Source organism: Cryptomeria japonica, chromosome 3, assembly GCF_030272615.1.
Source record: "Cryptomeria japonica chromosome 3, Sugi_1.0, whole genome shotgun sequence".
Classification (NCBI taxonomy): Eukaryota; Viridiplantae; Streptophyta; class Pinopsida; order Cupressales; family Cupressaceae; genus Cryptomeria; species Cryptomeria japonica.
In genome coordinates, this window is record NC_081407.1 from 981028386 (window position 1) to 981045174 (window position 16789).

Below are 16789 nucleotides of genomic sequence, written 5' to 3' on the forward strand. Positions count from 1 at the left end.
ATCTACAATTGGCACGCCCGGTGGGACCTTTCCCTTGCTTTGCTTTGGATTGATAGAAGTTCAAGATTCCTTACTTGTTTTATTGCAGGATTTATTTGAGGTTTTGAATATCTTTGGTTTCACAGGCTCCCTCTTATGGAATTCAATCTCGTGTGTCACAGATCATAATTTTGAAACTACTATTGTCATTTGATGTAGGACGCATGTTGAAGAAATGGTGATTTGAAACCGATTGTCTGATTTCTAGATTAGATCACATTTCGAATTGGTGCTTTAAATCTAACCAGTGTCTTTCGTGTTTTGAGCATTAGGCTCTTTTGTGTTTATCTTTTTAGAGGTCCTGCCTCCCGAGAAGCCCTTAAGGCTTGGTGAGAGGGAACAACCCAAGTGGTAACGGGCTAAAGCTAAGCTCTTCCGAACTACTATAAATAAATGTGTTTGTGACGAAAGTTGCAAGCAACGAGTGCTAATTAGTTCATACCGACGACATGTCTCCCCATAAACCCTATAGAGCGCAACCTCTATAGGCTGGGAGCCTTCCTTAACGGAGCGTATGCTACCGCATGTATGACCACTCAAACGGATGCCCTTACTAGACACCATTTGTGTTAGAAGCCAAAAAAACCTTCTAGTTGTTGACGTAGGAGGTCGGACCTCTGAAGCGGCTCACATTCTTACGATTCTTAGTAGAGATACAAAGTCGCCACGGGGAGTTTTCGTGGGGACTAATGCTTGGCTGCCCCAGAGAAGTGAGTGCCGAGGGTGGAGCCAGTGGGGTCAAGCATCTAAGTATCCACTCTAAATTGCGTAGCTCGGGGTAACCCCCCAAGTGAGATTCAACAACTATTGTCCTAGCCAGCCTTAGGATTGTGCTTGAATGTGTTTTTATTACAAAATCAAACAAACACTCTGTCTGCCATGTTTTCTAAATGTGTGCACAAACAAACAAGAACATTTCACAATCAACACCACACTTGAAATTGAAACACTTTACAAAAACCTTGGTCTAAGCTTTGAAGTATCCATCCACATTGTAAAACAACATTGTCCTTGAAAAGTTGAACTTGTGTTCTCAAAACAATCATTTCAAATCTCTTGAGACATCGCTTTTGGAGTTCTGATATTTTAGGTCCTCATATAGTCACATCATTCTAGCTTTCCATACCTTTTAGGTCCTTGCATAGTCTTCACCTAGTTGCACCTTTCATCCTTGCATATCTTATTTAATCATACTTAGTCTTTGCATACCCTTAGATCATACCCAAAATCTTTGCATATCCTTCCATAATTCCTTTAGGACATAACCTTAAACATTTCATAAGTTCCCTAGGTCATTTCATTGGTCCTAACATTTCATTGTTATTTGCATACCAAAATCCAAAAAAAAAAAAAAAAAAATTCCAAAAAAAATAAATAAAAAAATCCAAAAAAACAAACCAAAAACATTGCTTGCACTTAGGATTTCTCGTCATAGGTCTATCAATGTCCTTGAGTTGGTATTCCGCTTGGATTTCATCATCTCCTATTATAGCATGCCCTCTCTTTGATAACTTATCGTTGTGTCTATCCATCATAGCACAAGTCAAACCCCACATTGGAAATAATTTGCATCAACTCTTTAGCACATTCCCTTCTCAATCATGTCACATAGATTGCATTTTAGCATTGATCCTTACCACATCCTAATCTCACTCATATCATATAGTTCCTCCTTTTCACTTTAGGATTTGCATCATACCTAGAGTCTCATACATTGTCCTAGGTCAAATATCAGAACTATCATAAATCTCCATGGCTACCTTGACCCAATAAATTCAAGATCTCAAGAGAGAAATATATGACATTCAAGTTCAACAAAATGAATCAATGACCCCTTTTGAGAAAAAATTCATGATATCAACAATGACAAACTTCAAGGAATGCTAAAACGACTATATAAGGTGGAACAACAAATAATTGAAAATCGAAAGCCAAATCTCAAGAAAGATCACATGAGTCCTTCACCAAGAAAACAAGACATTTCTTCCAAGTATCCCTTAGATAGACAGTTTTCACCTTTAGGGCAATCTATAGAGTCAACTTTGAAAGAGCTTCTTGAGCACAATCTTATCATATTGCCTAACAAGACCACATGGGGATGTGAATTTTTGAGTAATTATTGTGAATATCATAGACATAACAAACATAAGACTTCAGATTGCATGGAATTAAAACATAAGATTCGAGACCTCCTTGATAATGGTATCATTGAAATTGAAGATCCTAATGACTCATCTATAGAGAAACAAGGCACTACTCCTAAGAATGATCAAAATAATACACCTATGTCTAGCAAGGCTCCATATGTGGCCTCCATCTTTTCCATGATGCTTTCATCTCCTAAAACCTCTCAGAAACAATCCATACCATCTCCTTCAAACAATGAACCTAATGGTGAAACTTCTCATATTGACCCTCAAGGGCTATCAACAGTACAAATCCAAGCTAATCCATTTTTTTATACAAACCCTTTATATGATTCAGATATCTTAAATCCTATGCCATCATGCACTCCAATTCCAATCATACCCACTCTAGAATGCCCCATCCAAAATGTTTCCCCATCATGCAAAAAAATGAAAACCTTGCAAAAATCCCCCATGCATATCAAAAACACTACCCCTTCCTTAGAAGTGGCTCCATTTCAAGAGGATAATCTGAAGAATGAAGAAACAAGTCCTATCATAAATCAAGATCAAGACACCAAAACTCTCCAATCCCATCCAATGGTTGAAAAATATCCTACCCCCCTAGACTCCCATGATGATCCCCTTGTACCTTTCTATTTCTTTCAAGATGACCCCCTTCCATCTCAAGAGAAAATCATCCTTCCAAATCCCATTCCTAATCCACTTCCTAAGAAAGATCATGATGCCTCTTCCACCTTTTCAAATGGTCCTATTCAAAATGAATTCAAAATGAAGAGTCAAACACCCTTCTTACTCTATTCGATTCTCCTCTTCCATGTCAAGATCAAAGTATCCTTTCATTACCTTGTCATAATTCTCCATGTTTTCCTCAAGATTCGATCATGCCCATAAATCCCTCTCATGATCCTATCATTCCTTGCAAGCGACCTCCACCTCAAAATGGACTTGCCTCTAGCATCAAAAGTAAGAAGAAACCCTTTGTTAAAAAGATCTTCCAAAGCATGCATTATCGAAGACAAGGGTTAGACATTCATGAACATGGTATATTAGAACCCCCTGATATAAAAGAAAATCTTGATTATAATGGCTACATTGCTCACTCTCAAGATGTTGGCACCCCTCATAAATCCTACATTTCTCCAGCTAAATCCAAATACATGCCTTCCCCTTCCCCCCTTCCATGTATTTTAGGTCCCTATATCCCTCCATTCCTTATGCAGGATCAACAAAGGCACACATTTTCGAGCACCTTCCATTCATCCAAAATACCTTCATATCTTTCCTATCCATCTACACATTTTTTTCCTTCTCCAAGCAATTTGGATGCCAAGCATACAAGTCATGAGTCAAACAATCCACATGCATTTAGGGATCAACATGTCCCATCTAATTGACATGTAAAAACAAATAAAAATTTGATCCAAAAAGAAAAAGAGATATACAAAAGGCCACAAAGGCCCGTTGAGAAAAGAAAGAAATTTCAAAAACCATATGGGTTCCTAAGGTGCTTATAGAAGCAATGCATTCCAAGATATTACAAAAGAAAGAAATTTCCAAAAGGCCACAAAGGCCCACAAAGAAAGAAGAAAATTCAAAATGTGTATGGCTTCCCAAGTCTTACATCGAGGAAATGCATTCTAAAGTATCACAAAAGAATGAAAATTTAAGAACCATGTGGATTCCCAAGTCACTCGTACGAGACTTGCACACTAAAGAAAAATCAAAATTGGCATTCAAGTTTGCTACCCCAACTTCTCCCACATCCACTATCCTAAAACCTATTTCACCTCCTACATCCATTTTGGCTCCTTGTGTCCTAAAATCCACCTCAACCTTTCCATCAAAATCACAAACTCCTAAATCCACTATTCCTCCACTAGCCCACCACCCCTCAAGGTGCCTGCCAATGTTGATCTTGCCAACATTTCCATCCAGCCATGCACAATTCTTCCAATATCCCATCCATTATCCAACACCTATGTTATATCCTTGCATCCCTCTTATCCAATCCTTTGCATAAATCCTTATAACCTTTTCGTCTTATCATCCATTTCATCTCCCTTTACCATCACCCTATCGACATCTTTGAGCATATCTTCAATAGCCATGGATCATTATAGAACATCTTTCAGGGATATTATCTAGAGAACAACTTGATTCCTAAGTCATATCTCCTATCAAGTATCCATCATCTTCCAATAGTTCGAAAAAAGTCAAAAAAAATGAAAGAAAGAAGTCAAAATGAGAAAAAAAAAAGAAAGATAAGAGAAAAAGAAAGAAAAAAGTCAAAAATAAAAAAAAGAAAACAAAAAAAGTGAAAAATAAGAAAAAGTAAAGAAAAATAAAAATCCATCCATTGGTGAAAACCTGGCAAACAGGCACCTTGGGCAAGTACCATGATGAAAACTTGGCAAACAGGTGTCATGTGTAATCCATTATCTTCTTGCACTATTCATTGGGGGCAAGTTACATATGTGTGCATCCATCTATTATCCCCCATCCTCCATTATCCCTTATTCACTATATATCTAGCCACCATATGACATTAGTTACACCATACCCTTGCTTTATATTGCTATATCCGGTCCTTGAGCTTGGATTAACATGCTACCCTCTTCTGAGATAGTCCTTGACAATCACATAAGCTTTCTCCATCATTCGCTTATCCATTCATGTCCTATTCATTCATTCATCCACTCAAAATCCCTTTTACCTTGCTAGACACAAGGGGCAAACATGAAAAAATCATAAAAATCATTAAAAATCATAAAATGTCCTGAAAAAATCATTAAAAATCATAAAATGTCCTGAAAAAATCATTAAAAATCATAAAATATCTTGAAAAAAATCTTTAAAATCATAAAATGTCCTTGAAAAATCTTAAAAATTATAAAATGTCCTGGAAAAATCATAAAAATTATAAAATGTCCTGTAAAAACCCTAAAAATTAAAACATTCATAAAACCCTAAAAATTAAAACATTCATAAAACCCTAAAAATCATAAAACATTCATAAAACCCTAAAAATCATAAAACATTCATAAAACCCTAAAAATCATAAAACTCCAAAAACATGCAATAAACATTGTGATGACACAAACACTTCGGACAAGCATGCAGCTTTGGAACTTCAACGGACTCATGATGGGACAAGACTTAAATTGAGAAAACAGGACAAGGTCTGATCAACTTATACACCCAAACCCATCAACTGTGAAAAAAAAAAAAATCATTCAACATGAAACATATTGTTTGCTTATTTTCTCTTTATTTTTTTTATTTTCCTTTTTGGTGACATGTCTTTTAGCTTTTCCGGGATGTCTTTGACTAGAGATTTTATCTCCAGGATGTCTTTGACTAGAAAGGTGAGGATGGGGCATGTTCACTTGTTTGCTGCTTGCGGGATGTTCCTTAGGAATATGACGACACGTCTTAGGACATGATCACTTAAGATCATTGAGGACATATTGGTCTGATACACACTAAGGAATTCCTTTACTATTTGATATGTTTTCTTTCTCGCAATTGGTGTGACTGATTCATTTGGATCTAATTTATATCCAAATGATTTTTTGCCTTTTTCCATAATAAGCTCGATGATGATACAAGCACTTAAAAAGCACAAGAATTCTCATCACCTTTCATAACCTATTTCTCATCATTCTTCATAATCATCACTTTTCTCTTCTCATCCTCCTTTTCATCTATCTTTTTCATCATTTCTTTCATCATCTTCTTCATTCTTCTTATTGCAGTGAGATCAATCAAACACTTTATCCAACCGATGCATGTCTTTGAATCTTTAATCTCTTTTTCAACCAACGTGCTTCGTGCAATCTCAATGCCCCTAGAGTCAATCAATCATTGGATCACCTTATCTTGAGCTAGCATCAATCCCTATCAGCTTAATCAGCTCAATAAACTTATCAACCTAGCTATACTGTTCATTTCCATCAATTGTTTAGTTACGCCTCATCAACTGTGCATTTCCATCAAATGTACATCTCAATCTAATTACTTGCACAATATCAATCATCCAATCTTTCTCTCCCACGATCTATCGAGAGACCAATCTCCATCAATTTGTTCGATCAATCTCTCGAGGGGGCATAACCAATCAATCATCACCCTTACCAAGACACCTTTGGGGCATATATCAGTTGATCATTTTCTTTGAAACAACGCGACACACTGCATTGTCTCAAAGAGGGGCAAAAAGTAGACACATAAAAATTTCCATTAATTTGTCCTCATTTAATTTCAAATTTCTTCGAATATTGGGCGAGTCCTTATTATTACACTATTATTTCTCCATAATTCATCATTCATAATTTCCATCTTTTATTATATTATTATTAATATCTCATCATTTATCCATTAAATTTATTAAATAAAACATTTATCATATTCATTTATACGCCTTCATGCATTCACCTTATATATATTTCTCTCTTTATTTAATAAAATCCTTAAATATCCCCTCCTACCACTTACCATTTCCCACTTACCATTTCCCATTTACCACTCATCTTGCATTATCCCACATTCATCCCCCAACATGAACTCACTCAGAGAAATTCTATTTAAACAAGCCCCTCTCTCTTATTTGGGCATCTCATCTTTATGCATCAAACTTATGTCAGTTTGTATTCTTCAACATCTTGGCACTTCATTTTCTTTAGCTTCCTTTGTATCAATCATCTTGAATCTCCAAAAAATCATAGCTTCTTGTGTGTGCTTCTGAGAGCAATATCATCTACATAAGATCTTGGTTTAAGGAGTGCAATGGAGTGGATTATGTAACATGCATGTGTGTTTCTTTGTTTATTTTGTCTTTGCATGTGTGTGTTTTGCAGGTACTTCATTGTTGGATGTTGGAAGAAGCTAAATCCATGATTTAGTTTCCCATTTCCTCCATCTACAAATTATACTCAAGTCTTGTGGATGAAGCAAATATTGAAGGATATCAAGGTAAATTATAGTGAACCGGTAGTTATCTATTGTGATAACTCTGTAGCTATTGACATATCTAAGAATCCTGTATTTCACTCTAAGACTAAACACATATCAATAAAATATAACTTTCTGAAGGACAAGATGGAAGAAAAGGAAGTCAAATTGGTTTATGTGAACACTTAAGAGCAGATTGCAGATATATTCACTAAACCGTTGTCTAAGGAATCATTTGAGTATCTGAGAGTCAGGTTAGGGGTTTCTGCCCCTTCGCCAAAGACTTGATTGATGCAGTTTGGCATCAGTCTGGCATGCATTATCAGAGATACTATTCATTCCGACACTGATGAGTGGTGCTACTTCTCAAGGGGAGTAGTCAACTTTGAGATTCAGAGGCTTATATTATTGCTTTGATATTTTTGTCAGATTTCTGGCATTGATGTCAAAGGGGGAGAGATAATGATGTGAAAAATAAATTCAGAACTTTACAGAGATATTATTCACAGGGGGAGAGTTTTTGATATTCTGAGCTATATATAGGAGATTGTTCATTGTCTTCCATAGGGGGAGACTTGTTTGGCATTTCTTGGTACTTAGATGTTTTTCACATCTAGTGTTACCATCAATGCCAAAGGAGATTGTTGGCAATATGGATGAATTGATTATGTGTTGCATTGATGTTTTGTCATTAATGTCAACACTGTCTGTTATGGTTGGTTATCGACAGACAGGTTTTGGTTATTGATAGAAGATCTTGTGTTATCGGTATGGGTTTAAGGTTTAACCGACAAAGATTTCACTGAGAAACCTTGACATAATGCTAAGTGGTGTTGGTGTGGCTTCTAGATGGAATTCAGGATGCAGAAGGTGATCCTTGATCATGCTTCAATTGATTGAAGACATCACTTTAGCTGGTGGACCCAGATTAGGTCCGGTACCTATCTAGGTTATGGACCGGTATCATGTTAATGTGTTCTCTAAACATTACCGAGATGATTTATGGATTGGTTATTGTTGTTTTGGTCTAAAGCCGACATGGCATATCATTGTAATATGGATGTATGTAATGATCTTATTGTAATATCTTTTAGTTGGCCGACCTAATTGGTTTAGGCCTTAGGGTTTGTATAAATTGATGTAAGATCTCATTGTAGATCAAGGAATGGAATGGTATGGGAATGGAAATGTAATGATCATGGTCGTGGAATGTAATATCATATGCGAAGGAGATTTGGTCAATCATAGGCGATCAAATTAGGTTTAAGTAAGAGGTCAAAGGCCTTCGGTATTGAGCTTAACCAAGACTGTAATCAGGCATGGTAGATGCTATCTCTGACAGTTCATTATTCTGGATTGTTTACTAAATATCTTGAGGTGGTTATAACCTCTCTGTAGTTAGTGAGACTCTTTTGTAATGAGTAGTACACTGTATGTAGTGTGCCTCCCTGCATGTGTAGGCCCCTTATTGTATCACATACTTTTTGCAGAAGTATCATCTGACTATGGGTAGGCTTCCCACCGTGGTTTTTCCCTTTACCGGGTTTTCCACATACAAATCATGGTGTTATGTGGTATGGTTGCATTGTGTTAATTTTATGTTTCGTTCTTATGTTTTATTGCTTACCGGTATCTATTTCTGCTATTTCGGTGTTCAATGCTTATGTGCTCTGGTTAAAGGTTATAAAGTGGTTTGATTAATATAATCTGTTAACAACTGATTCACCCCCCCTCTCAGTTGTTCACCGGTTATCCTAACACATACTACATCAAAGAGGCTTAATGTTGATGATCCACCACAACTATAGGATCATATAGTGTTAGTTGTGGTCATTGAAGGACCAATACATGTATATATTTGACATTTTTATTGTATATTGATATGGACATGTCATATGCCACATTTTTGTATAACTTTGATTGACTTGGCATTTATTCCATTTTTGTATACACACATAATTATTGTGCATTTTGATATATATAAAGGATGAGATTCGATCCAATTTGTTTATAGTGTGCATGTTTTTGTACTTTTAACTTAAATATTTACAATTGAAATGTGATCCAATTCTAGCATATTGTGGATTTATCAAATTAAAATCCAATTGAATTTATTAATTTTTACAATAGGCTTTGCATAGTGGTATGATTCATGATCATTACATGAAATTTGTTTGACAATTTTATCGTTGATGTGCATCCAAATCTTGTAATAACATGTATACTGTATTTTTGTATATTTACATGCTGAAGACACATCAGTCATGAGGCACACATAAAGTCATATGTTGAAAACATATCAGACATGAAGCGATCACATGAATACATAAGACATATGAATACACTCAAGCATAAAGTAACTCTTTAACGTAGGAAGTATTTATATGAATGCATGACGACGCAAAGAATACTCAAAGTATCCACTCAATATATGCATTGTTAGATTCTTTCTTATTAACTAGAATAGTTCATTGATTTGTCTTTACCTTGCAGGATGGAAAGATCAAAGCTCTGATACCATTTGTGATGTACCCTTCTAGGTTTAGACATGTTTTAACCATAGTTAATCTACTTCAATATACTTATGACCTAAATTAAATTGATTAGGAGACAATTCTATCTTAACATGAATCAAATCAATGATATTCCAAGGTTCAATCAATTAATTTATTAGTAAGTAAATTGTTCATCTATCATGCATCCATAATTCCTAATGCAAGTGTCAACCTTTGTTACTACTTCATTTTTAAGAAGAAGAGGATGTGAATGTTACCAAAGAACTTAGAGACGAAATACAATAGGCTCCCTCAAAGTTTACAAATCCAAGCCCTTACCCTATCTTGGGACCATACCGTCAAGATTTATGGGACGTTAATCCTTACCCTAAGTTGGGAATCATCTTATTGATTGGATTTAGACTACCCCTCTCTTTAAACAACTCAATTCCCAGCTTCTTAAATACTGATTGTGGTAACAAGTATTATATATAAATATATTCTTCTTATTGTTATTAACTTAAGAGTTCTTTGTGATATATATTCTATTATTGATTACATTATTTGACCGATTAATTACTCAAGACATTATATATATTTTGCATATGACATTATTAGGCTTTATATATTAAGCATGCATTTTAAGAACATCCCCATGCATACCACAAAAAAACAAGCATTTTATTGCCTATAACTTATTAACAATTATGATCACATCTGATCCATGGTAATGATCACTGGATGATTTTGATTCCTTTCCTTTATATCTCTCAATGTGAGGGAGAGGTCACACCTCTTCATCATGTATTCCCTTTGGCAAGAGACACACCCTTTCACCATTAACATTCTTTGAAAGAGTGCAACTCTTCATTATTTCTCCCCTTTGAAATGGACACAACCTTTCACAGTCAGACCTACACTTTTCCTTTCCCATTATCCTTCTCAAATGAGGTTCTCTTCTCCCTTTTTATATCTCATGTTTGAGGGAGTCATAAGAAGATAGGCATGCTTTTGATGGCCAATAATGACAAAGATAATCTCAAATTGGTGGCCCCTTAGGACACCATATGACCCCTTAGGACAATATGATGTCCTAAGGGGTCGTATGGTGTTCTAACACATGTGTGGCCCCTTAGGACCCCATATGACCCCTCAAGACACCATATGACCCCTTAGAACACCACATGGCCCCTCAAGACACCATATGACCCCTTTTAACATTCTAGTACATGAAATGACCCCTTAGGACACCATATGGCTCCTTAGGACAATGTGATTTCCTAAGGGGCCATATGGTGTTCTAACACGTGTGGCCCCTTAGGACCAAACATGACCCCTCAAGACACCATATGAACCTTTTTAACATCCTAGTATGTTCAACATGACCCCTTAGGACACCAGATGACCCCTTAGGACAATATGATGTCCTAAGGGGTCATATGGTGTTCTAACACATGTGTGGCCCCTTAGGACCCCATATGACCCCTAACGACACCATATGACCCCTCAAGAGACCATATGACCCCTTTTAACATCCTAATACATGACCTTACCCCTTAGGACACCATATGACCCCTCAGGACCATATGATGTCCTAATGGGTCATATGGTGGCCTAAGGGGTCATATGGTGTTCGAACACATGTGTGGACCCTTAGGACCCCATATGACCCCCAACAACACCATATGACCACTTAGGACACCATATGACCCCTTAAAAACCATATGATGTCCTAATGGGTCATATGGTGTCCTAAGGGGTTATATGGTTTTCTAACACATGTGGCCCCTTAGGACTCCATATGACCCCTCACGACACCATATGATCCCTTAGGACACCATATGACCCATCATGACACCATATGACTCCTAACGACACCATATGACCCATTAGGATATCATATTGTCCTAAGGGGTTATGTGGTGTCTTGAGGGGTCATACAATGTCCTAAGGGGTCATATGGTGTCATTAGGGGTCATATGGGGTTGTAAAGGGCCACACATGTGTTAGAAAATCATATGACCCCTTAGGACACCATATGACCCATTAGGACATCATATTGTCCTAAGGGGTCATATGGTGTTCTAAGGGGTCATGTCATGTACTAGGATGCTAAACGGGGTCATATGGTGTCCTTAGGGGTCATATGGTGTCATTAGATGTCATATGGGGTCTTAAGGGGTCATATGGTGTTTTTAGGGGTCATATGGGGTCCGAAGGGGCCACACATGTGTTAGAACACCATATGACCCCTTAGGACAATATGATGTCCTAATGGGTCATATGGTGTCCTAAGGGGTCCAAAGGGGTCATATGGTGTCCTAAGGGGTCATGTTGTGTATTAGGATATTAAAATGGGTCATATGGTGTCTTAAGGGTTCATGTTGTGTATTAGGATATTAAAAGGGGTCATATAGTGTCCTAAGGGGTCATATGGTGTTGTTAGGGGTCATATGGGGGGCCACACATTTGTTCCCCTCACTATGAGTCATGAACCATGACTGCAAGTAGTAAGGTTCCCCTCACTATGAGTCATGAAAAGAAAGGATACCAAAAATTACAAAGCAAAGCCAAGTCCACTAAGTAACTCAAAGTATCAAGAAGGAAAATATGAGTGGAGTGTATACCCCATGTTAAAGTGATCACACATGCCTTATCAAGAGGGATTGCTTTAAGGTAGGATACACCAAAGAGAGAGAAAGAGAGAGAGAACTTTATTGCAAGGATTTAGGCCCCAATCAAGGAATAAGCCCAAGGATAATGAACACAAAACACAAAGCACGAGGTGGCTTCACTTTCCTCGTGGTCAACATGTTGTATGATAACTCATGTATATCATGTATATATGCATAGAATAGTCCTCATTCCCCAAGGAAAGGAAACCACATTGGAAGAAAGGAAACACATGTGTCTTTTGAATCAACATGAAAGAGACCAAAAGAGATCTCAATGCTTCACATCATCCTCAATTAGAAATCACTAGGGAAAATAAATAGAAGAATAGGGATACACATAGAAGAATGGGCACAAAAGAGTGATAAAAGAGAGAGGTAGAGGATCTATGGTGCTAATGCAACTAGTCTAGCACAATGTCCACCTCCTGATCTTGCTGATCACTATTTTGGGAAGGCTGGAAACACATCAGAGGAGTGACATTGAGCACAATAGATGGAGCTATCACAAGATCCAAACAAGGGCTATGCTCATGTGCTAAGTCACTTTGTTTGTTTCAAGGAGCTAGGATCAAGGCTTATGAAAATTCTGCAGATAAATGTTTGTCAATGTCAACATATTCATATTCACCATCAAAAGCATTAGGAGTTGTATTGACATCATAAATAACATTTTCACCTATTTCTTCATAAAGATTTATAGAAAGAGGAGATGTGACATGAATAGAAGTAAAACCATCACATATTTTCTACAACTTATGATTTGGAGATATAGGTTCAACATATTTCTTAGGAGAAAATGGAATCATGTCAACTGTTGGTGTTTTGGGAAATTGAATAGTTTGAGAAATAACTTCATGAGCTCTAGCACGACATTTTCATCGGTGATCTCTCACACAATGATTTCATCGAGTCTTAGTGGAAGGCTAAGAAGAATGAGGAATATTTATTGAAGGATGAATATTTGTTGAAGGAGAAATATTCTCATCTTTGGTAGTTGGAGGTTTAGGTTGAGGTCTCTTGGGTTGAACAAGAGGAGAGGCAGATCTCTTCTCTCTATAAGAGAAAGGAGGCGGAAATGCACCATAGAAAGGAGGAATGTTTGATGTAGGAAGGGGACCAAGTCCATCATGAGGAAGAGGTACAGGTCTAACCTTAGGAGGGATATTATTGTTCTTTTTAGGAGAAGGCATAGTTTCATCCATAGGAATAGGTTGGGAATCTTCCTTAGGAGGAAGATTAGTTCTATCTGTTAGGGGAAAAAATTCATCTTCAAGAATAGTGGGAATATCAAGTGTTGGAGTTCTAGGTTGTCTTAAGGATAAGATCATATCTTTCTTCCATTTCTGATAATATTGAAAGAGAGCATCAATTCTTGGTGGAAGAGATTGAAATTGCTAAGGCCAAAAGTAATCAATAGGAACACCTGGGCTTCTTTTGGTTGGTCAAAATAGGCTATGGTTAACAGTTATGATTTCTCCATTGTGGGGAAATTTTAAACACTTATGGATTGGAGAGGCAATAGCCTTCATGGAAGATAACCAAGGGTAACCTAACTTCATACGAAATTGTTCAAATGAAGGAATGCCAACAAAGTTGACATCTATAGATTTAGTGTGAACCTCAATAGGGAGTGTGATAGAACTAGTAGTAGGACAAGAAAATCCATCAAATAATTTAACGACCACATTAGTATCATCATAGATTGCTTTATGCAAATGTAAAGTATAAAGATATTCTTCAATGATGACATTAACCATGCAAGAGGGATCAATAAGCACACCACGACAAGGTTTGTATTGGATTTTCACAACTATGTATAAAGGGCCATCTGATGCTCTAATGATCTTGCTCAGGTCAAATGTGATACATTGATCCTGAGGCATTTCTTATTTCTCTACCATATTCACTAAATTTGGAGCCGTGGTAGTGAGATTAGAAGGAGGGAAAGAGGCATGTTTAGTCTCAATCATGTTAGAGGTATGAGAGGGTAAAGGATTAGTGAAAATATTAAGATTTTGATTAGGAGGAGCCACTGTTTTGTTTCCCTTATCATTCACACTTGCCACAGATATAGTATTATTATCAATAAGGTCTTGATCTTACTTTTTAATGCAAAACATTTCTCAGTATCATGACTAGGTTGATGATGAAACTGACAAAAATAATTATTATCAAAGTAAGGTGAGGCTGCCTTAGAAGGGTCAACAAGTTTTATTGGAGGGAGTTTGATAACATTTCTTTATAACAACTGAGACATGATGTTATGCAAAGATTCATTCAAAGGAGTAAATTGTCTTTCTCTTTTGAAAAATTTAGAAATAGGAGGCACACTTGTTGTAGCATTTGGATCGTTGTTGTTGATGGTGCCATTGAATTTGATGAAGCCTTTATTTGGTTTGAACTTCAAAAATGGTTGTTGAGCACTTTCACCCTTATTACTTGGAGCCATAGGAGTAGATTACTCTAGTTGACTCACAATCAGTTGATAATTGTGAAGTACTCTACACAACTGCGGAAAGGAAGTAAACTCAGAAAGGAGAAGTTTGTCCCTAATGTCTTTTTGCAAATTAAAAATGAAAATTCTTTCAATATTATTAACAAGCACTAAAAAAGAAATTTGTGAACACAAATGTTTATATCTACCCATGAAATCAATCACTTTTTCTTTAAAACCTTGTTTATAATGCATTAAATCATTTAAAGTGATTTTAGGACCTATGTTTTGAAATTGTTGAATAAAAGCATTTGCTAATTGTTGAAAAGAAGTAATATAATAGGAAGGCAAAGAGCAATACCATTGTAAAGCCTTCTCTCTTAATGTTCTAGTAAACAATTTGGCAAGCAATCTTTGATCATAAGCAAAGTCAGTACACAAAGTTTGGAATGTTTTGACATGTGTTAAATGATCACCTTTTCCATTATAGAGTTCCAATTGAGGGAATTCCACATGTTTTGGAGGGACAACTCTTAACAATATCAAGAGAAAGTGGGCTCCTAACATCAAATGTGGGCACACTAAACTTGGGTTGACTCATAAAAGCAATTTATTATTGTAATGATGACACAATTTGGGAAAGATTATTAATGGTTGCTTCGGTTGAGGAATTTATGTTAGACATGTTTGATTGAGAAGGTGGTGTGATGTTATTGAAAGAAGGCATTGATTGAGAATAAGGTGGTGGAACATTATGGTAAGTAGGCATAGGTGATGATTGAGTACGAAATGGGATACTAAAAGGAGGAATAGAATGATTGGATGAATTTCTCCCTTGTGTCACATTGATTGGTTGAGAGAAAATAGGAATACTCATTGAAGACATAGATAAAGATGGAGGATTGATTGAGGAAGAGGGATTGCCCCCATGACTAATGGTTGTAGGTATGACATTTTGAGTTGATGTAGCCATGATGTTTGAAGTGAAAGTAGGAATACTAGTCATTGAAGTGGTAAAATAAATAGAACGATTGATTTGTGTAGGAGGTTGTGAATAACCTACGTTCTTAGAACAACTCTTTATAGGCATAACATTAGAATCAACAATGTGAGCAATACCATGTAATATATCAATTCCATTCTTATCACTTTGAATCATGCATTTTAGACCTTCAATTAATGGAAGAGCTTCACTACTAGGATATTCTTGGGACATCCATTATTGAAAGTTGTCAAATTGATTGTCCAATTTTGATAGTTGATCTATGGAAACTCTGGTCAAAGCTTCTTCTTCATTATTGCAATCATCAACTGGGTAGATATGGATGTTATTAGGGTGGGAAGAATTAGCCACATCCTCATTGAAGAAGTCACCCAAATTAGGATCCATCTCTTAGGGAATTAAACCTTGGGAAGCCTTAATTCTAATGCTTCGTCCAATGGGGATAGTATAGGTAGGACTAATAGTGGTATAACTCATGCACTAGATGGAAAATTTGAATTTTGAATTTTGGGAACCAAGTTTGCAAAATTGAATAATGATGATTATACAATTTGAACTTTGTGGAAAGAGGAAATGAAACAATTTCCAAGACAATTTATGATGAATGAAAAGATACCACTTAATTTTGACAAAATTAGGATTTTTAAAATCAGGGCAGATTATAATTAACCACTTAATTTTAAATGTTTTCTTAAAAGTTGTAATATTGAAATTGGCAAATAATTTTTATTTTAGAGGGATCAAAATTCGACAAAATTAGCCAATTTTTTGGATTTAAGCACTTAAGTATAGCCATAATAGTCTCTCAAAATTTTGGGAAAAAAGCCGAGGACTAGGTTGAAAGTGCACCTGGTCCGCCCAACTTTTTTGGAAATTTTCAGGGATGAAAGGTATGATGATTTTAGAGATAACCCCAAAAAATTAGTTAATTTTACAAAGTTTCGATAGACGAAATTGAGGTTTGAATGTCAAAATAGGACCCTATTAGGGTTTTGAAAAAGATGAAAAATTGAATTGCAGATTTGAAAAAGGTCAAACCTAAT